At 33.4% G+C, this 22,927-nt stretch overlaps 1 protein-coding gene across 1 annotated transcript in view; it reads left to right on the top strand.

The window, feature by feature from the left end:
• The first annotated feature begins 2,704 nt into the window (after positions 1–2,704).
• The window catches only part of LOC112049771 (glutaredoxin domain-containing cysteine-rich protein CG31559), a 99,980-nt gene continuing 79,757 nt past the window's right edge, over positions 2,705–22,927 (top strand). The window contains exon 1 of the mRNA XM_024087799.2: positions 2,705–2,932. The gene's annotated coding sequence lies outside the window, so the exon portion shown is untranslated. The remainder of the gene's footprint in view (positions 2,933–22,927) is intronic.

Here is a 22,927-nt window from a genome sequence, read left to right as displayed (position 1 = left end):
GTTCTGAAAGCCACATTTATATCATGCTTTCTAAGTGTTTTTGCAATACGTTCCGACACTGGACCAAAGTATGTTAGACTAGCTTTAAATTTTTTAGGTTTTTCTAATGGAATGCCATAAAGTTCTTTTCTAATCAACACCAATTGTTTCTTATTGATTATTCTATTCACAATATTCGGGTTGTATCCATTCGAAATGGCCATGCGATATATTATATTTAATTCCTTGTTATACTGATCCCTAGTTAGAGGAATGGACATCAGTCTATGAACATAACTATGGAAAGCTGCTAATTTATGTTGCCATGGATGACAAGATGAAGCTGGTATGGTTATATCTGTATAAGTTGGCTTACGATAAATCCCAAAGTGATGTCTATTATTAACTCCAGTGATTGTTACATCAAGGAAATTTAAAGAATTATTCTGTTCTATTTCTAATTTAAATTTAATTTTTGGGTGCAAATTGTTTAATTTATCTACAAAGACATCCAATTGTCTGTCCGTTCCAGTCCAGCATATAATTATATCGTCTACATATCGATAGTAATATAAAATGTGATTATTTTTAACAATATTTTTATTTTCAAAGTCATCCATAAATATGTCAGCCATTAAGGGACTCAAAGGTGATCCCATAGCTAGCCCTTCATTTTGCTGATAGTAATCATTATTAAATCTAAAATAATTTTGTTCCATACATATATGTGTTAACTCAATCAACTCTGCCATTTCAGTAGGATGCGTTTTATTTATTTCTAACAATTTATTTAAAATGTCCAGTGTTTCGTTTACTGGAACATTAGTAAATAAGCTATCGACATCTAATGATATTAATTTACAACAGTTAGGTAAATCTATATCCTTGATTTTGGTGACTAGTTCAACAGTGTTTTTAAGTGCAAATACTGGCCGAAAAGAGGTTTTTAGTTTAATTATATTATTTAATTGCTTTGCTAGTTCATATGCTGGCGCTCCAATATAGGAGACAACTGGACGCATTGGGATGTTATCCTTGTGAATTTTAGGTAAGCCATACAAAAGTGGGGCATGAGTATTCATTACAATAGCCTTTTGTTTAGATGTACATTTGGGGAATATAAATTCTGATTTATTTATAGCTAGTCTAACTATTGCAGCAAACTTTTTAGTTGGATCTGTTGATAATTGATGGAATTCGTCTCCAAGAAGTATATCTTTTACTTTATCCACATACTCGTTCCGTTTCATTATTATAACTGTATTACCTTTATCAGCTTTAGAAATTACAATATTATCTCGTGCAATAGTGCTCTGTAACGATTTCAATATTTTCATGTCCTGATTAGGTATTGTGAGAGTGTGAGTGTTATTTATATCGTGCGCTATAATATTTTTAACAATGTCCCCTTTCTTATGAAGTGTTATAGCTAATTCTGTATCTACTGCTAGTGTTTCAAGCGATTTTTTAGAGTTTACAGTTGGGATATTGAATTTTAAACCTTTCTCTAAAAGTGTCATCTCATGCTTTGAAAAAACCGTATCAGTAAGATTTTTAACACGAGGATAGAAATCGTGATCAGTGTTGTCAGTAACTGCATTGTCATCTATTACTAGTTGGGATCTAGAGGAACTAGTTTGTAAGAATTGTAATTTCTTTTGCTGAGTAATGTATTTTTTGTGGCATTCTATTGAGGCAAAATCCCTTGCTTTGCTATCTAACAGATCAAATTCTACGTTATGTAATTTGTATGTGAGTTCAGAGTACAATATTTTTAAATGTAGCTTCAAATTATCTCTAATTGTGAACCAACTACGTGATTCTTCATTAAGCCAAATTTTTTGAGCTTTTTTAATAGCAATATCGGCTGATCGGCTATGCATATTAGTTGAAATATTAATATATTTTGGTACTAAATTTAACTGTTTACATTGTTGATTAAACCAAACATTTTGGACTGCAAGTCGATGTAATTTGGTTAATTTTATATAGAGTCGTGCCTGCGTGGTTAAGCTAACCTCTTTTAAATATTGGATAGAAGCAGGCGTTACTTTGCGGAAGTTCATCATGATTATATAATGATTTATTTATTTTGCTATCATCCGCGAAAATTCGGCGAACCCATGCAATCTATCCAATATATCTTGGCAGTTATGTGCATTTTTCAAGAAATTAAATATCACACGGTGAAGGAAAAACATCGTGAGGAAACTTGCATACCTGAGAATTTTCTCAATAATTCTCCTAAATCCCTCATTCTGAGATGTGACTAGTCAGCCGAATATGGGTTGATAATGACGACTTGTCAAATTTCACAGTTATAGGTCAACGTAAAGTACCGTAAATTTTTAGAGTGTAGAAATATAAAGTAGATATGTTTTTTCAGCTTTATTTTGACGTTAATTTAGAAGTTATTTCTTTTTTGACATGCAGACGGACTATGAAGTGATCCTAAGGATACCGTTTATTCCTTTTTTAACACGGAACCCTAAAAACTGAACCTATTTATTGTAAAAAAAAATCAACTCGTGCGCATATGAAGGCGACCCAGGTGGCACTTATTTCGCATGATTGAACGTCTCAAGGGACGATTTTACGCTCTGTATAATTGCGTTTGTCACGAAGCACGAAGGTCTATAATAGCTTGGCATGTCACAGTCACTTGTCGATTTGAATGGAGAAGGTGCGGTTTCAACTTAATCGTCACTTAAGAAACTACCTCAGGCAGTCAGTTTGCGTTCGTCACCTGCGCACGTCGCACGCGCATTCCATTGGCGGATTCGAAATTTAAACGATTTAAACGAGCCAATTGCGTTCGATTTCTTATTCGCGACTTTTACATTACATGTACAGAGTGTACCGTTAGTGTTGTGAATGTGACATTGAAAACTGTTTATGACAGTTGATTTGTGCTTTTTTAATCTGGACATTGGATGTATTTTTTATTGTTCTGGTAAGTTGTGTTTAAATGAGTTTATTTATTAGATAATTAATATTAATTTTAATACCTTTTAGTTCCATAGATTTTTATGTCTCCGAAGAAACGTCCATATGTTTCATCAATATATGAATCTACCTGTTTTATAATAGTGAAAATCTGTTAAGTACTTACAGAAATTAGAGTACCTACTCTATTTTTTGCATTCTGTAATTTTTTTTATGTCATCTGAATATTTGTTAATTAAAAATTAATTAATGTACCTCAATAAGTACGTCTACACAACAGTCGGACGGTTACTATTTTATTATTACAGTCTTTAAATAATAAAATTAATAAAAGCCGCATTTATATAATTATACATGTAATTATGCATTTAAAAGATTTATTATAGCGCAATCACGTTCAAGAATAATTACGGAATACAGTCATCGATATAAATATGTTACCTATAACCCGTGCGCATTAACTTGACATTGGCTACCAAACACAACCATACAAACTCAGTACAAACATAACTCGAGCCAGGTGTCAAGCTAATTTGCACGAGCTGTACCTACGTTTTAAGATACATTGACTCAAGCTAGGTGGATCCGGTTACCCGACATTTGCAAAAACTTAATTTTAAAATCAGACGCATTATTTAGCATCATAATAAGGAAAATCTTAATAATCTTAATATAGGAGTTTTAATTCAACCAGCGAAGAAGATTAAAGCATTTTTCCTTGCCACGTAAAACTACATAATGGGAAGTTAGTAAAATAATTAACACATTTGAAAATTTTCTATCTACCCTACCTACTAGATAACAAGGCAATAAATAAAGAGTAGGTTCGAAAGAGTAGGTTCCTATGAAACCACTATGTTGTGTAGTGTACTCTATAAAACACAAGTGCAAAAAAGCAACCTTTGCAATTGTGTTCAGTAAAGAAATATTTTTTTTTAATTCAATAATTTGTACTTTTTTAAATAGGACAATGTTAACAAGGCAATGCTCCTCTGCAAAGAGTAGATTCCTATATAACCACTGTTCTAGTCCTCTAGAGGATGCATTAACTCCAAAAAACACAAGTGCAAAAAAGCAACCTTTGCATTTGTGTTCAGTATAGAGATATTTTTAAAATAATAAAAAAAAAATATTCTTATTTAGGTCCTTACGTGCCTACCTCTCGTATTACTTGTATTACTTTAATATATCTTCGACAACTACGTATTTAAAAATTGGTCAATTGGTTGCAAAAGTGTATAAGAATAGTTTATTCTACAATTTTTGCTCAACAAAACACAATCACTAATAAGATTCTTCGCAACCGTGTCAAGATTTTGTTTAAATATGTATAAAACCTGTAAATCGCTAACACGCCGAGAGAATCTTTGCATTCCTAAGTAGGCCTAAGTTAGTGGCACAAACATTTAACATAAACTCGGTATGTGCCACTTCAAGCTATTTTCACTACCTGCCAAGACAGTAGACACGCTCTGTTAGACACAGAAGATTCCATTTCATTATGGGAAATCATTATTCAATCATAACATGATTGTGTTAGATGAAGTGTAAATACCATTTAGATCTAGTCTTTGATTATTATCTATTGATTAATAATTCATCAGTAAATCTTTCTTGAATTCTACTTTATACTTAATAGACGTGTGCTTGTATATTTTTTTTTATTATTCAAGTAGGCTCAGTTTACAAGCACTTTGGATACGTCACTTGTAAACATTCTACCACCGGTTCGGAAGGCAGGCATTTTTCTTGTACGTCATCTAAAATTAAATTTGTTTTTATTACTAATTGTTAAGAAATAGCCATCATATAATAGTAGGAGTTGTTATCAACCATTGAGATCAATAATTTTATTACAACAGTTGTCTTCAAATTACAAAAGTTGTATCACTTTTGGTTCACTTGTTTTTGCGTGATGCCTACACACAAACAGATGAACAATTAAAGTTTTATTACTCATGAGAGACATGCCTTAAAAAGTTATTTTTCCCAACACCATTAAATTAATCTTCATAGAAAGTGGTGTTTGGCTTTAGACTGATTTTAATGTCAGTTGTAAAGTCATTTAACAGTGAAAGTTTAGAACCTCTTAAAATCTGGTAACTAGCAGTTAAAATTAAATAACATGCAACTTTGATTAACTCTGGCTTAGATTGTTGTATAGCTATAGTTAAAATGCGTTGTTTTATTTTAAAATTAATTCAGAATTCAAAATCAAAAATCATTTATTTCAAGTAGGCTCAGTTTACAAGCACTTTTGACACGTCAGTTGACTATTTGTAAAGATTCTACCACCGGTTCGGAAGGCAGGTTCTGCTGAGAAGATACCGGCAAGAAACTCAACAGTTGCTCTTTTGAAAAAGTCAATTTGTAACTAGTTCACGTCCCCGTGGGAATATGGGAATAAAATAAAGCTTACTAGCGGACGCCGGCGACTTTGTCCGCGAGGAATTTAGTTTTTCCACAAATCCCGCGGGAACTATGGATTTTTCCGGGATGAAAAATAGCTTATGTGTTAATCCAGACTAAAATCTATTTCTATTTCAAATTTCAGCCAAATTCAGTAGTTGCTGCGTTAAAGAGTAACAAACATCCAAACAAACATCCATCCATAAAAAAAAAAACAAATATCCATACAAATTTTCGTGTTTATAATATTAATAGGATGATACTCACAAATACCGTGGCTTTTTAAATGTAAAATAATTTACAAAATCGGTTTGAGAGATTGCCCCTAAAACCTCACATACTAAAAAAATAACAATATTTACCTCTTTATAATATAATAATAATAAGTATACTTTTAGATTCAATATTGACATATTATAATTTATCTAGGTACCTCTATTTTGACATCATAATTTGATATCCTATTTGTAGCTTGTAGCTTTCATTTAATAAAAATCATTATTTTCCATTTTTACTCTACCACGAACGGTTCAGAGATTGGTTGGATCGATTAAAACAAGAATTAGAAAAGAAGTTACAGATACTATTTCATCTAAAGATACTAATATTATAAAGATATAAAGTTTATGGTATTGTAGGAAATCTTTGAATCTTCTCAAAAGCTTTAAAAAATTCTTTCACCAATAGTAAACTACGTTATTTGTGAGTGTCATAGTCTATATTTTATCCTGGTACTCCAGTGGGAATAGGAACCATGCAGGTAAAACAGTGGCGTGTCTGCTAGTTAGTTATAATAGCTTAAAGTTAAGTCAGCAAGTCATTATGCTAGTCACTCACCATCAGAGTCAAAGTCAAAGTCAAAATTCATTTATTTCAAATAGGCTTAGTTTACAAGCTCTTTCGAAACGTCAGGTAATAATAATAAATTTAAGATAATAATCATTCGAAAACTTAAAATTAAAGTTACGAGGGTTCCAAACGCACCTTGGTCCGAGAAGAGCCCACAAAAAACTCAGCCAAGGTTTATTTTTTTTTTATTTATCACCATTTTACAAACTTATTAAAAACTAAGCACACAGTCGTATAATACAGTTTAACACCAAGTTTTTTTATCATTTAAATACTCGTTGACACTATAATAAGACTTTACTAAAAGCTTGCGTTTAATAAAATAACAATATTTACCTCCAATAGGTTTCATATTTTTTATTTATTTATCATGTGACCAACACACGATCAGTTTAGAGGATGTTCTGCTGTTATAAGTCGTACAGATAACTTTAAATAAATAAATAAAATAAATAAAATCTTTATTCACCAAAAAAATATACAAAAAACCATAACATTGCCTGTGGTCTCCACACTAGATTGATCTGTATCGTGGAGACCAGGTAGGATTTTCTAATGCTTTCCGTTGGACTAGGACTAATTACAAAAATTACAATAAATAGGACTACATTACAAAAAGAAAAACATTACAAAAAAGAAAAGTAAAGTAAAACACTAAGCAGAAACATTAGATGGTGTACACAATTATTTTAGCTTATTTCATATTTGCATTGAGTAATTCTTCAGTGTCTGTATAAGTTAAACTTTAGTATTTTAGTCGAATACGAACCATATTTGAAATACTAAAGTATCTAGTCAGAACTTTATTTCAGCCTTTCTTGATGAGTACTGTTTACCAACAAAGAATTTAGAAATGAAGGTAGAAAACGCATGTCATTTCATAACTTATTTATTTAAAATCATGTCATGTCAATTTAGTTATTTCATAACTTATTTATTTAAAAAATCATGTCATGTCAATTTAGTTATGGTTTGATAATAAAATATATTAACCATATTTAATTGTTCTAAGCTTACTTATAAAATTAATTTTCATTAAATTAAGAATTATATATTATTATTTATTTAAAATCATTTCACGTCAATTTAGTTATGGTTTGTTTATTAAATATATTAACCATATCTAGTTTTTCTAAGCTTACTTATAAAATTTAAGAATTAAGTTAATTATAATTATTATTCGGTGTGAATTATCTAGTTATTTATACCCTCATTTTTAATTTATTTGTTGGTGAACAGTACCCATCAAAAAAGGCTGTAGTATAGGTCTTAGCGCTGCAGGCACGTGGACTTATTGGACGGTGAGTGGCTAGCATTAATGATACCTAAAACACTACTACTAGTATGTAGCTACGTATGTCGCATTTATCACGTTTTGTTGTGACACTATCACATATTGTACACACTGACACAAATACACATGGTCATTTTACTTGTAAGCAATTGTGATTCCGTAAAAACAGCGAATACCTACTCTGCGCCAATCACTGACAGTTGCTAAACAAAGAACATTGCTATATGAAGGCTGTATGCGTGACTACTTTATTATAAAAATACGACATACAAATATATAAATTGACATATAAATCTACCTGTATCCTCGTTTAAAGTAGGTATAATATCTTTAAAAATGAATAAATTGAAAATAAAAGGCAAAGTTGTTAGATGGGATTTAGAGAAGTTGAATAAAAGGACTGAAATTACTTACATTAATTAGTGGGGTAATAAGGCGAACGTTAATGGAACACGAAACTAGGATAAGTAAACAATTCATTCATTAAAAGCCATTAAATTGAGAGGTCATGAATTAATAGAATATGAAAGTACATACAGGGGCTTTTTAAACCGGAGAAGAACTATCGCCATGTATCTATCACTAGCTGACGCCTCGCGGTTTCACTTGCGTGGCTCCCGTTCCTGTAAGAATATGGGGATAACATATAGCCTATAGCCTTCCTCGATAAATTGGCTATCTAACACTGAAAGAAATTTTCAAATAGAACCACTAGTTCCTGAGATTAGCGCGTTCAATCAAACAAACTCTTCAGCTTTATAATATTAGTATAGATTCCATTTAGCGTTCCGGCATGATGTCGTGTAGAAACCGAAAAGGGCTGTGGATTTCATCCTACTCCTAACAAGTTAGATTGCATCACCACTTACCATCAGGTGAGATTGTAGTCAAGAGCAAAAAAAAACAAGTTCATAATTCGAATAATCTATTCATACAGTTCGTGAGTTTAGTCACTTATACTATCACCTTATAAGTATGAGTACATAGGGCACTTAGCCAAGTACATAATAAAACGAATAAATATGTATGAAAATGTATGTCTGTATGCATGAGGTCAGTCATACGGCTCTCACAGGTTAGGTGCGCGCGCGCATACCCGAGTGGAAAGTGTTATTATGGCCGCAATTTGAATAAATTAATAAAATAGTAAGTACGAATTATTAGGAAGATGTTTCATGATACTTTAGGTCCACTTGGAACTAACTCAACTGCATTCTACTTCTAGTTCCTGCTACAAAGATCAATTTATTTTGGCATTGCCCAAATAAGTTGATCTTTTTGGAATAATCTTATTATATGTATAATAATATGCTTATTGGTCAGGAAAGTAAGGCCAAAGAAGAGATGGCTGGAGTGTGTGAAAGAGGACATGTGTGTAGAGAGTGTATGATGAGTTGTCGAGTATCAAATGAGATGGTCCAAAATTGTATAGAGCCCAGGATCAGTCATTGTACCCTGGCGGAAATAAAAGAAAATTTTTTTTAAACTATTTTTGTTTAGACAAATCTACGAACTTACTTTAATTCTTTAGAAATAATATTCATTCTTTCCCAAGAAATGCAACACCAATATTGGGTATGATTGGCGGATTGATGACGTTTTCAATGCAGTAGTCGATTTGACGTTTGCTTTCGATTGTCATGTCATAGTTGCCATATGGGCGCCATCTTGATATAACTCAAAAACGTGAGTTTTCATTTTATTTATTTCTTTTTATTTAGTTACATTTATTCACTTATTTCAGTAAAATCCTTTTATTTTTTAAATTTTAATGATACGGGGTACCAGAGTGGACCTGAAATGTACTATGTCCTTTTATCAAGAACGTAATTGAGATATAAACTTTCGACCATGTAAATGTTTGTTCGATTTATAAAAAAAATATATAAAATTAGTCGTCACTAATGAGTTGGGCTCGCGCTGAAAGATCATCATCATCATCTCCATTCCGGAAAAATATTTTCCATTCGTACTTAAAAAATGTTAGGTGTTGCGTGCGGGTCTATAGGTTATTAGTCTAAGTCTTTAGATGTTATCATTCCACTTTGACGAATGTGGGACACTACTCGCTTTCAGACGGCAGTTTCGTTTTATTGTTGTGAGCAGTGAAATTTTATACTATCGCGGTAAACTTTTTGCTGATTCTAGCGAAAGTGTAGTCAAATGCTTACTACGGTGTTTAAATTCTGTGAATAGTTGTTACGTCATTGTTCATACAGTATTATTGATATTCATCCAAAATTGTATATTCAAATTCGTTCTTAAGTAGGCTTAGTTTACAAGCACTCTATTACCGGTTCGAAAGGCAGATTTCATTGAGAAGAAGCCAATACGAAACTGAGAAGTTTCTCTTTGTAATTATTAGTTATTTGTAATTACACATAATCTTTTGAGTACAAAGACTTCTTACTTACAGAGCTAGTTGACCAGACAAACGTCTTGTTACAAATATCTATAAATCTATAAGTTTGTATATGCCTTGAATGTAGATATATTTTGGAATCTTAGGGCGAATTGGATCTTCTTTGAAATATTTGAAACGGGACAGAAAATTGGGATTAATTGTATTTCGATAAGTTTTAATTTTGGAATGCTGCTACCTAAAAAAAATTGTAGGTATATGGCGTTGCAAGTAAAAAATAAAAAGATTTATGTTTTTTTTTTGGGTAAAATAAATCAAAGAGTGCTTTGTTGCCCAGATTGACTAGTTGAAGGGGAATGGGAATATTGGTCATATTATAAAAATAAATATATGGCAAATATTGTTTTAAGAAAAAAAAATTTGAGTCACAAACAAAATTACGAATTTTATAATAATTATTTAATCTACCTTATCGGTTTTGTCAATTTTTTTTAAACCACCTCTGTTTCAGAGTATACAAACCTTACAAAGAAAATTAAACCACTTAAGATTTTGTGAGATTTTTGATAGATAATTATCTTATAAATCGTAATCCCAATTATAATTGGGATCATTGATCGTGAAACGATTTAAACGTTTTCTAGAGCTGTTTAATAAGCCGTTATCACCATTCAGGGTAAAATCTAAACATCCTGTATAACAACGTATCATCTTGCGCCTAATAGCACTATGTCAATATTACAGTAAAACCGATCCATAATGACTTGTGTTTCACAAACGAGGTGAGATAGTAGCCTAGTTCATAATAATTGTAGTAATACACTAACCTAACCACCTGTATCTAGAGCATAGTTCTATATTAACTAGGATGTTGGAATATATTATTATAAGTTTGCGGTCGACTACAGTAAATCTTTTCCCTGTTTTTAAAGGAAGCAACAACCAACCTTATAAAATAAAAAAATTATATTAACCTCAGAGCCGAATTTTGCAAAATGGATAAAGAAATATATTTAAAATCAAGTAAACTTGACTGCCAATTTCTACTGGACGTAATATATGTAATCAAATGCACCGAAGTCTGGAACAGACAGACGTCTGTCTGTCTTCAGACAATAATTTTAAATAAGCTAAATAAGCTTGATTGTGTTAAATCATATAAAGTATCGTGTAAATAACTTTATAACACTGATATTTAGAACACACAGACACTTCAATTTTATTTATGTTTATTGAAGAAATAATAAAAATGATGAAGAAATGATGGAATTATTTCATTTTTCATAAGAAAATGTTCGTTTTTCTAAAATACAGTTTAATAATCTTCATAAACCTGAATTTACTTTATTTCTTGTAAAAAAGTTGGCAACCCTAGAACGAGGAAACGACGCATGACGTCATCATTTTTCGAGTGTGCCGCAATCGAATTATAAGACGTTGTCACGTCAAAAATGAAGTTTTGTCACTTTTTTATAATATATCGGAAATTAACTACAAAATTCTGAGAAAACCGTCCATGCATTACTACAAAACAAAAAGCTATAATAACTCAAAACAAATCATGTAAAATCAACTATAGGTACAAGTAAGAATAATTTAAAATTCCTCTTTGGATTATGGGTTTAAAAGCTTTACCACCGTCTCGCTTGAACCATTACGTGTAAGGTTTCGATGGGAACTTGAGAAAAAATAAAAAGAAAGAAAGGATACGCGCCACCGCCTTTTCTTGTTCCATACAGTGGAGTTAGGGTGAGAAGTAACGATGGATACGGTAGGGACGAATATCGATGTATTGTTTTTACTGTTTTACTTGGAACTGTACTATATTTTAAATTACTTGATTTCGTCTTGTTTTTTTACATTCAGTATATATGTTTATCTATATATTGCTTATACGAGTATTTATATAAATGTTACTTACTTTCTCTTTATAAGTGTACAGCCGTCGCTATTGTATTTATTTTCTATTTTTTTTGTAGTCTGGAAGATATCGCTCATTAGCGATAAGGCCGCCAATTGTACATTAGTTTTAAGTTAATTTCTTGCCATTTATTTCTTATTTTTGGTATATCATCATCATCATCATTATCAACCCATATTCGTCTCACTACTGAGCTCTCCTCTCAGAACGAGAGAGGTCAGGCCAAGAGCCCAATTGGCAGAATTCACACACGCAGAGAATTAAGAAAATTCTCTGGTATGCAGGTTTCCTCACGATGTTGTCCTTCACAGTTCGAGACACGTTATATTTAATTTCTTAAAATGCACACAACTGAAAAGTTGGAGGTGCATGCCTCGATGTATATCATTATGTAGGTGCTAATACATTGGTAGAACTCCAGGCCAATAATACGCAGATAAACCAGCTTAAACTTTATACTCTGTGGTATAAACAGTACCTAGATAATTTTAATGAACGAGAAATATACCATTTGCATTTCGCTAAATGCAAGACGCATCGTTTAATCAAGATGTCAGTTAGATTACACTGACCGAGCAGGCTGCATGTCAACAACCTGACTGAATATGATTATAGGATTACTAGTCCAGTGCGCTCTTTACTGGGTAAGGGAGTGTCTGCACCATAGATCATTAAACACTTTAGAAGTGCTATCTATGATACGTCTGATATTTAACCTCAGAAGAACTATCTTCTTTTTTTGAGAAAGAAACAACAATTAAGATTCTTTTTCTATGCTTTCTCAATAATTATGAAAAAGAATTTATTTTTAAGTCAAAGTAAGTTATCCTAATAATTATACAAATCATGGTATGATTTAATAAGTACTATCTTGTAATAAAGTCACTTACATTTTATAAATTCTTTGACGGTAGGTACTTGGCTAAGCGAACTAAGCGAAGATGCAACCTAGATAAAATACGCTAGCCTACAAGATGCTTATTACCTCTTGATACCCATATTACAGGTAATGGGGAAAATTATATATACATGGATTTTTCCCGGATAAAAATTCTTTGTTGTTTGAATGTAAACCCAGCGTGTGATTTATTTCTATTTCCATTCCAAGTTTCAATCAAATCAGTTCATACTTGCATCGTCGACAACCCACCGCCTTTATAATATTGGTGCCATTAAAAACGTTTTAGAGGTGTTTGATGACGATTTTATACTACATAATAGGTACAAAAACACAACCCTCCTTTATAAGTTGGGTAAAAGTAAGTCAGGGTAGTACAAGTTATTCGGATTCAAGGCGTGGAATGCAATTATCATATCCATCTTGGGCGGCAAATTTATGCATCGACGGAGGTTCAAAGTTATGACTTCGGAACCTGTTTGAGGCTCCAGGGTCCAGCGGAATCAAGGACAGCTATATATTTCAACATTTCTCGATGTGATTTGCAAAATTTAAATCTTGTTTCGTTGTATATGTTTAACATAATATTGAATATTCAATAATATGAATTCGAAGCGAAAAATATATTTTGTTATACTTTTTGGGGTTTTATTACAACATGGTGTCCCGCTGTTTCATCTGTGGGTATATCGAAATAAAGTAGCCTATCTAAACTTATATTAGAAGAGGTAGGATTTAATTGGTTGTGTGTTTGTTAGGATTTAACTCAATAAGTACTCAACAAAATTAAAAAAAAAAAAAACTCCATTAGAGAGCTACATTTTCAATGTGTAACATAGGCTAGACTTCATCTCGGTATTTCTACGGTAATGGGATCTACACGGGTAAAATCGCGAGGCGTCTGCTAATGTGTAATAGTAGCCACCCACCATCCAACAAACCCACATGCCTGCACGTGAAAACTGATCATGTGATGGTCACGATCTGCATAATGTCAAGCATATCGCGACCAACACACCGTCAGTTTATCGGATGTCAAGCCATTAGCGCTGTAGGTAAGTGAGCTTATTGGAAGATTGGTGGCTAGTATAAAACAAATTGGATCTATAGTTTTTGAGAAATACACTGTGACATATAAATATATTATATACCTAGAGCGATTACAGAATCTATTAAGTAACTTTAGTTATATAAAGGTGTAATTACATCTATACTTATATTATAAAGCTGAAGAGTTTGTTTGTTTGTTTGATTGAACGCGCTAATCTCAGGAACTACTAGTCCGATTTGAAAAATTCATTCTGTTTTAGATAGCTCATTTATTGAGGAAGGCTCTAAGCTATATAATATAATATATTATCCCCGTATTCCTACGGGAACAGGAACCACGCGGGTAAAACCGCGCGGCGTCAGCTAGTTCTGGATATCGATGATAGATCATATCTAATACCAAACTTTATCCCCCGGTTTGATTACATTACGAGTAGTCTTTGAATTGCTATCCTGTAAAAGCAATTTTTAAGATGTATTCACGTCAAAAACGTTTCAATTTACTATACTAGTAAATAACACAATTTCTCCAATAATAACAAAATTGAATCAATAAATAATCGAGACAACCCTAAGCTTAACTCATAACTTTAACGTTCCAGACACTCGCGTCTGAACTGCAATTGCTTATTTTGAACGTTTAACTTTAGATAGGTGTTTACTGTTATAAACCTATCATTGTTCAATATATATACATTTTTAATATCTCGTAGGATAGCTAATAGGACACACTTCTTTTTAAACTGCTATGCTGATAAAGTTGCTAGGTATTTTTTTTTAAATATGCTTGCAATGAGTCATAGGATACAGAAAATAATTTAAAAGTATTTAGATTCTCTAAGAAATAATTTAAGAACAGTACTACTTTTGTGTTCTTTTTTATGTTATTATGTAATAGGTTAATAAGAATCTAAAAACACAAAATAACCACTAAATACGTGAGTTTTATTTTATAATCCACTTTGAAGTAGAGTATTCATAGACTATAATCTATTAAATAGACTCACATTTCTTAAAAAAAGATAAAAGCCTCTTTTTTTTCGAAAACGGTACATTTTTGCCCCCTGTAACCTAATTCTAGCTAATAATCCCTACTGTTTATGAAAATTAAAAACTATCATGTAGTTTATGTCAATAACATACCAATTATTCTTTCTCAATAAAAAAATATATCTGCTTAAAAAAATAACTAGAGTTTAGCTAATAAAAGTAGAGACTGAAATCGCCCGCCAAATTAAAAAAAATTCGGAGTAAATTCACAGAATTATAGTGCAAATATTGGAATAACTGAGTTTATTACATATAGTATAGACTAGTAATGTATTCACAAACAATAACATAACTCAAACAAATTATGAAAAATCATGTTTTTTTTAATGTTATTCCATAGCATCGCAAATTAACACTTCGTGCTTCATCACTCTCACCATCCTTCTAGTGTCCATAAAGAGCTTATATGGAGCTTAGACACACCATGCTGCTCCAATGCAGGTTGATGGGTATAGCAAAGTTTCTTTATTACTTTATTTGTTATTTTCCGTACAATAGAATGACGAGTAAAATATATAAATTAAATGATTTTTTTTTAAATTTGGCTGGCGATTTCAGTCTGTACTTTCATTAGCTAAACTCTATCATGATATTTAAGTTAATGACATAGTTGCCAATTATTCAACCGAGGCCAATTCTCGTAATCAAAGTATTTAACCATTAAATAGAGCAAACAATAGGAAGAGAATACCATAGAAAATTTCACTCGCGCCGGTCGATCGGTCGTGCGATTGTCGAAATTTTATCCGACCGCACCTCGACCACCGACCATTGTGTGTGTTTCCCAAACCATTGCGTGCATGTCGTTTGGTAATAAAAGAACGTATTGTTGCCTTTTATACCTACACAATATTTATGTAAAAGCAGAACAAGTTTAATTGAATTAAAAAATGGCGGCTGTTCTTTTATTTGTGCGCGGGAAAATAGATAACTTAGGGTCCAGTTGTACTTTCTTATACATAATATGATAATGAGAGGGGTTAGGCCAATAGTCCACCACGCTGGCCCAATGCGGATTGACAGACTTCACACACGTAAAGAATTAAGAAAATTCTCAGGTATGCAGGTTTCCTCACGATGTTTTTCCTTCACCGTTTGAGACACGTGATATTTAATTTCTTATAATGCACATATTGAAAGTTGGAGGTGCATCCCCAGGATTCGAAGCCGTGCCCTCCGGAATCGAAGGCAGAGGTCATATCCATTGGGCTATCACGGCTTAAACATAGGTCTTTTATCAAATATGAAAATACGATTAAAGGTTTAATTGGTTTTACGAAATTATATATTTTTTTATTCGCTGTACCTATAGGTACTTTATACCTACCTACCTACCTTTAATTTTTTAATAACTCGAAAAGACTACTACTACTAGTAGGTAGAGGTACTAATATTTTGAATACGAATGTAAGTCTGTCTGTCTGTTACCTTGTATCAGCTAGACTACTGAACCTATTTGAACGAAATTTGGTATAGAGATAAAATGCACCTTGGAGCAGAACATTGACTACTTTTTTCCCGGAATAAAAAAAAACAGATTTTACGCAAGCGAAGTTGCGAGCGTCTGCTAGTAGCTAAATTGCTTTAAGGATAAACAAGTAATTTTCTCACCATTCTTATTTATTAACAACAAAAAATATCTTATAGGACAAAAAAATCTTTTTTAACTCAATATATTTTGCTTTGAAACCTTCAAAAACACCACATAACTTGCTCAAGCCAGTTTATTACAGCAGATTGTATAAAAGCTGGACTGGTCCCAACAGGTTCCCAGGTTGTTGACCTTAGGCATCCTGGACTTTCTTTTGCCTCCGTAATTTTAAATTAAGGGTCCGATAACAAAAAACTGGTCATGTAACGATCCGACGTTAACGTCCTAAGGAATGGATGCGGCATTATTTTGTAATGCAGTTTAGCTATAGACTAGCTGACGCCTCGCGGTTTTACCGGCGTGGTTCCCGTTCCCGTAGGAATATGGAGATAATATATAGCCTATAGTCTTCCTCGATAGATGAGCTATCTAACACTGAAATAATTTTTCAATCAAACAAACAAACAAACTCTTCTGCTTTATAATATTAGTATACATAGTAGATACCATAATTGGCACTTATAGTAAAATTTCAACTATTTTTCACATCTTTCAGACTACATGAACCATTTCTTCTATACCTACTTAAAAGTTTAAAATAAAAAAATAATGTCAATTTTTACTTATTATCATAATTGTTTTCTTTTAAACTTAACTAACATTATAAAGGTAAGATTTAATTAATTAGATTTGTGATGATTTAACTCAAAAAAAGAGAGACATAATAGCCTAGTGAATATGACCTCTGCTTCCGATTCCGGAGGGCGTGGGTTCGAATCCGGTCCGGTGCGTGCACCTCTAACTTTTAAGTTAAATGCATTTTAAGGAATAAAATATCACTTGTCTCAAACGGTAAAGGAAACACATTGTAAGGAAACCTGCATACCTGAGAATTTTCTCAATTCTTTGCGTGGGTGAAGTCTGCCTATTTGGGCCCGTGGTGCACTAAGACCACTAAGAAAATCGTGCTCACTAGTGAGCCGAATATTGGTTGTTAATGATAAACTCGAAGTTTACTAGACCGATTTAAAAAATCTTTCAACATTAGAAAGCCGATCGAATAACATAGGCTATATTATCCCCGTGTTTTATCGGAAACGAGAATTAGGTGGGCTAAGTCGGGGTCTGGTAATATCAGATCAGACTAAATACATAAGGACTAATATCGCACCCAAATTAACAAACAAAATTTTCTGCCATTTTCTAAGGAAATCGAGCTTAAATTTCATACATAACTTATACTAAACTAGCAGTTTTTGTTCGTTTTTTACACCATTTAACTACACAAAAAGGTATTTTTACGGAGGTTTCCAACATACAGAGACGATTGTAAACTATGAAACATCGATTCTATAGAGACTGTTTATAATCGCATAAGATCGTTGATCATATACTTTGACAGAAAAATAATGTCTTGTGAGGCAGGTCTTTATCTAATTAGTCTGAGGGTAATATAAAACGTTTCATTTTAAATTCTATCAAGCACAGGTATGCCACGAACTCACCGTTCAAGTTAAATCCCAAGCCAATCATTATGTTAATCATGTCCACATGGAATGGTGCCAAGAATGCTGTTTTTCGACGCTAAATAGGTAATCGCTAAATCCTCCGAAATGACTTTATTAGAGCACAGCCTTTGTGTTACGAAACCTGTCACACGGCATTATTGAGCATTGCTGAGTTTCGGAACTAACAAAGATATTAAACCGAAAGAGCTAGTAGACGATTAATTAAAACAAACGAACTAACAAGAGGTTTCACTAGAGACACTTCTTCGATGTGGTATGGTTATAAATGACTAGCTGACGTCGCGCGGTTTTACCCGCGTGGTTCCCGTTCCCGTAGGAAAATAGGGATAATTTATAGCCTTCCTCGTCAAATGGGCTATCTAACACTGAAAGAATTTTTTAAATCGGACCAGTAGTTCTTGATATTAGCGCGTTCAATCAAACATAACAAACTCTTCAGCTTTATATATTAGTATAGATATAAATTTTTCTTAAAATAATTAGATATTAATAAACAATTTTAGAATTTAAACTATCGTGAGTGTTATTCATTGATTATGAAACACGGCTGGAACGTGATACAACGTCGGAGTATGCTTGACTAGTTTCAAACCCACACGGAGCCCTTAGTCATGAGCTGGTTCTTGCAACGCGGCACGATCCAAGCCGATTGGGGTCGGGTTGTATCACGTGAGTTTTTAATTGTTTCATAATCAATTAATTATTAGCCAAATAAATAAACATTTTTTCAAATATGACTTGAAAGGTCCCCCGGAGGTATCAACGCTGTGAATCCTCCCAGAGGGTATGCCGCCCTCACTAGTCTAGAACAAGAATACCCACTAAAACCCAGCATCCTAGTGATAGTCCAGGATCCGGGAAGCATTTATACAATTGATTCAGTTCAGTTTAATTTTCCGTGAGCAGCTTAATATTGATGAGACGCTCAACTTTTATAAATATGTTTTTTTTTACTGTTGCTTAATTAATAGTATTTCGTAAATATAAAAGTTGAGCGTCTCATTAAGATGAAGCTATTCACGGAACTATTAACTTGTTAGTAAACAATAATTTGTATAATGCTCCCCGGATCTTTACTGGATCCTCTGGACTATGATCGTTCATAAAAATAACCTAAAATATTGTTTTGTAAAAGAAATAAACACGACAGATAAAAAAGAGAACATTATAAACTTAGTAAAAGTATAAAAAATAATGTGTCTGTAACTACAAATGAAACAATCTTTAAGTTTTGATGATACTTATCACTTCATTACTCAACTTTATCAAAATAAGTTACATAAACACTGAACATAGATTAATATCTTCCATTTTATTCATATAACAAAAACTAAAAATCGCAGAATTGTTTTGCCCACAAAAACTTTAAACAGTAACAGACATTTCTTTTGAACGACAAAACGAAATCTTTTCGTTTTAATTCTGTTATAGTTATATATAGTTATATATAGTTATTATATTGTTTTAGTTATAGTTCTGGAGTTATGACATCCATGTTAGCGAAACAATAAATCTATTTCTGTTTTATCCGGCAATTACTAACATAATACTTGGTTATTACGTCGTATGATACATTCACATAATTTGTAGCCTATTTGTCGGCTATTCTATTAGGCCGAGAGCACAAGAATGGTAGATTGTTTGTACAAATTTTGAATACGAATAACGTACACTAGAAAACGTCAAGTACTTCATTAATCTCTAATATATAAAATTCTCGTGTCGCGGTGTTCGACATTGAACTCCTCCGAAACGGCTCGACCGATTTTGATGAAATTTTTTGTGCATACTCAGTAGGTCTGAGAATCGGCCAACATCTATTTTTCAAACCCCTAAATCCTAGGATAGGGTAGTGGTAGGGTAGGGGTAGGGTAGGGGTAGGGTAGTGGTAGGGTAGTTGTAGGGTAGGGTAGGGTAGAGTAGAGGTAGGGTAGGGGTAGGGTAGGGGTAGGGGTAGGGAAGAAGTGCAAAAAAATAAATTAATAAGTCAAAGCGAAGCTTGAGCGAGTCCGCTAGTATTTTTATATTATTAACCAAGTAGCGCAGTGGATAGTTATCCTACGTTCTTCATCCAAGTTGAGGGTTCAATTCCCAAAACTGGAAAAATATATTTTGTGAGATGTATGTGATGAGATGAGAACCGTGATAGCCCAGTGGATATATGACCTCTGCCTCTGATTCCGGATGGCATAGGTTCGAATCGGGCATAAAATATAGCCTGTAGCCTTCCTCTTTATATGGGCTGTCTAACACTAAAAGAGTTTTTCAAATCGGACTAGTAGTTCCAGAGATTAGCGCGTTCAAACAAACAAACAAACTCTTCAGCTTTATAATATTAGTATAGATTACTAAGTCTTATACAGTCGAGTAAATATTAGTGAATACCAAGCCTAATTTGCTCAGTTACGCACCAGCTGGCGGCTCAAAATTCTCGTTTTATTATTCGTTTCTTCAGTGAAAGTAGTCTGTTTGTCATTTTAAAACTTTGTTTACGTGTCTTGTTTACCAAAGGAATGACCACTTTTTGTCACCATAATTGCCTTATGAATATTAATTGCGGAAAGTTTTTCTTTTCACACTCGTTTGTAACGATGTCCCTTGCAGTTGCATACTAGAATGGAGATGCTATTAATGTGAATAAAAATGCAGTTGTACGTAATAAGGAAGTCGTTGTCTATAATTATTATACATGTCCTTACAAAGAATGAACGTCTACATACTCCTTATTGCCAGTAAAGTTTTTTTTTAATATTATGACCAACTAGCCCGCGTGGAATTCAGTTTATCACAAATCACGCGGAAACCATGGATTTTTCCGGGATGAACAGTATGTGTTAATCCAGAGTAAAATCTATTTCCACTCCAAATTTCAGACAAATCACTTCAGTAGCCGCAGCGTAAAAGAGGAACAAACATACTTACACACTTACACACAAACTTACGCCTTTATAATATTAGTGTGAGTGTTATAAGATTAAAAAAACTTCCTTTCAATTACTCGAAAAGACTGTCATAGGGATAGGGCAATTAGTCCAGCGAGTTTGGGTTTTGAAATTTTTTTTCTTTAATTTTTTATCTCAACTTAGTATTTGTTTGTTTGTTTGCTTGGACGCGTTAATCTCAGGATCCTCTGGTCCGATTTCAAAAATTCTTTGAGTGTTAGATAGCCCATTTATCAAGGAAGGCTATAGGCTATATATATATAATATATAGGCTATATATATATATATATATATTATCCCCGTATTCCTACGGGAACGGGAACCAATCGGGTGAAACCGCGCGGTGTCAGCTTGTGTAAGCATAAAATTTCATCCAAATACATAGTTAGCCTAGCTATTTATAGAGAAAATTATTACTTTCGAATCGACCCACAAAATTATCCGTTGCTATTTGCTAGAAATAGACGAATAATTCAATACGTATGATTAGAATTTCCGTCGCGTAACTAGAACAGGCAAATAAATTAATTATTCATAGATTTATGTTTATTGTTATTAAACTATATTGCGAACACTTTCTTTTGATTACTTCCTATGTCCGGTGATTTTAATAATGGCGCAATATAAGTACCTACTTATTTTGCAAACATGTATGTTGTATTTTTATATGAATAAAGTCACCATGATTACACTTTCACACTTCCATCTTCGGTCTCATAGACAGGATAGCGATTTTTTAAGCAAGCGCGTTTCATCTTCGGCCTCACAGATAGGATAGCGATTTTCTTAGCAAACGCGTTTCATCTTCGGCCTCATAGACACGATAGCGATTTTCTAAGCAAGCGCGTTCCATCTTCGGCCTCATAGACAGGATAGCGATTTTCTAAGCAAACGCTTTTCATCGTCGGCTTCATAGACACGATAGTGATTTTCTAAGCAAGCGCGTTTCGTCTTCGGTCTCATAGACAGGACAGCAATTTTCTAAGCAAACGCGTTTCATCTTCGGCTTCATAGACACGATAGTGATTTTCTAAGCAAGCGCGTTTTATCTACAGCCTCATAGATAGGATAACGATTTTCTAAGCAAACGCGTTTCATCTTCGGCTTCATAGACACGATAGTGATTTCCTAAGCAAGCGAGTTTTATTTTTAGCCTCATATACTTACACGATAGCGATTTTCTGAGCAAGCGCGTTCCATCTTCGGCCTCATAGACAATTACAATCCGAAGACGGAACGTGCTTGATTAGAAAATCGCTCGTTCTAAAGACATTAATGTCATGATTATACAAGGATTTATTCTAGTCAGGTATAAAGGTGGAATTTTCAACCTACGGTGAATAGTCCCGAGGATTTCTAGGTATAACGTTTTGTCTGATCTTGATAAGTGCAGGGCTAAGGTCTGAAATACCCTACCGAGGCCTGTTTTTCCTGATTCTTCCAACTTTGCAAAAGTAAATGGGCACTTTTGACGGCCTCCGTGGCGCAGTGGTAAGCGCGGTGGATTTACAAGACGGAGGTCCTGGGTTCGATCCCTGGCTGGGCCGATTGAGGTTCAGGTCTGTCTGGTGGGAGGCTGCGGCCGTGGCTAGTTACCCTTACCGGCAAAGACGTACCTCCAAGTGATTTAGCGTTCCGGTACGATTTCGTGTAGATACCGAAAAGGGTGTGGATTTTCATCCTCCTCCTTACAAGTTATCCCGCTTCCATCTTAGATTGCATCATCACTTACCATCAGGTGAGATTGTAGTCAAGGGCTAAGTTGTAAAGAATAAAAAAAAACTTCATTTTAATTTAAGTACGCGCATAGATTTACACTTACCATCAAGTGAGATAAAAATGAACCTCCACCTCACCCCTATTTGATACCGATTGCGTGACTCATACTATACAGTTAGGTACAGGTAAGTAGAAAAAGTCCCAAATTTGTTATGTGCCAATATTGTTTGCGCAAAAGTGTGAACGACCTGTCGTTGACCGACATGAGACTGTGAAATGAATGCTTCTTTGTCACGATATTATGATCTTATTGTCTCCTTTGTTACTTTTTATTTCTGTAAAATCTTCAACTGGTCGTTATAGCCATCGAGCTCGTTACGAGTTAATA

The sequence above is a fragment of the Bicyclus anynana genome, chromosome 23, assembly GCF_947172395.1.
Source record: "Bicyclus anynana chromosome 23, ilBicAnyn1.1, whole genome shotgun sequence".
Classification (NCBI taxonomy): Eukaryota; Metazoa; Arthropoda; class Insecta; order Lepidoptera; family Nymphalidae; genus Bicyclus; species Bicyclus anynana.
This window is presented reverse-complemented; position numbering and strand designations above follow the sequence as displayed.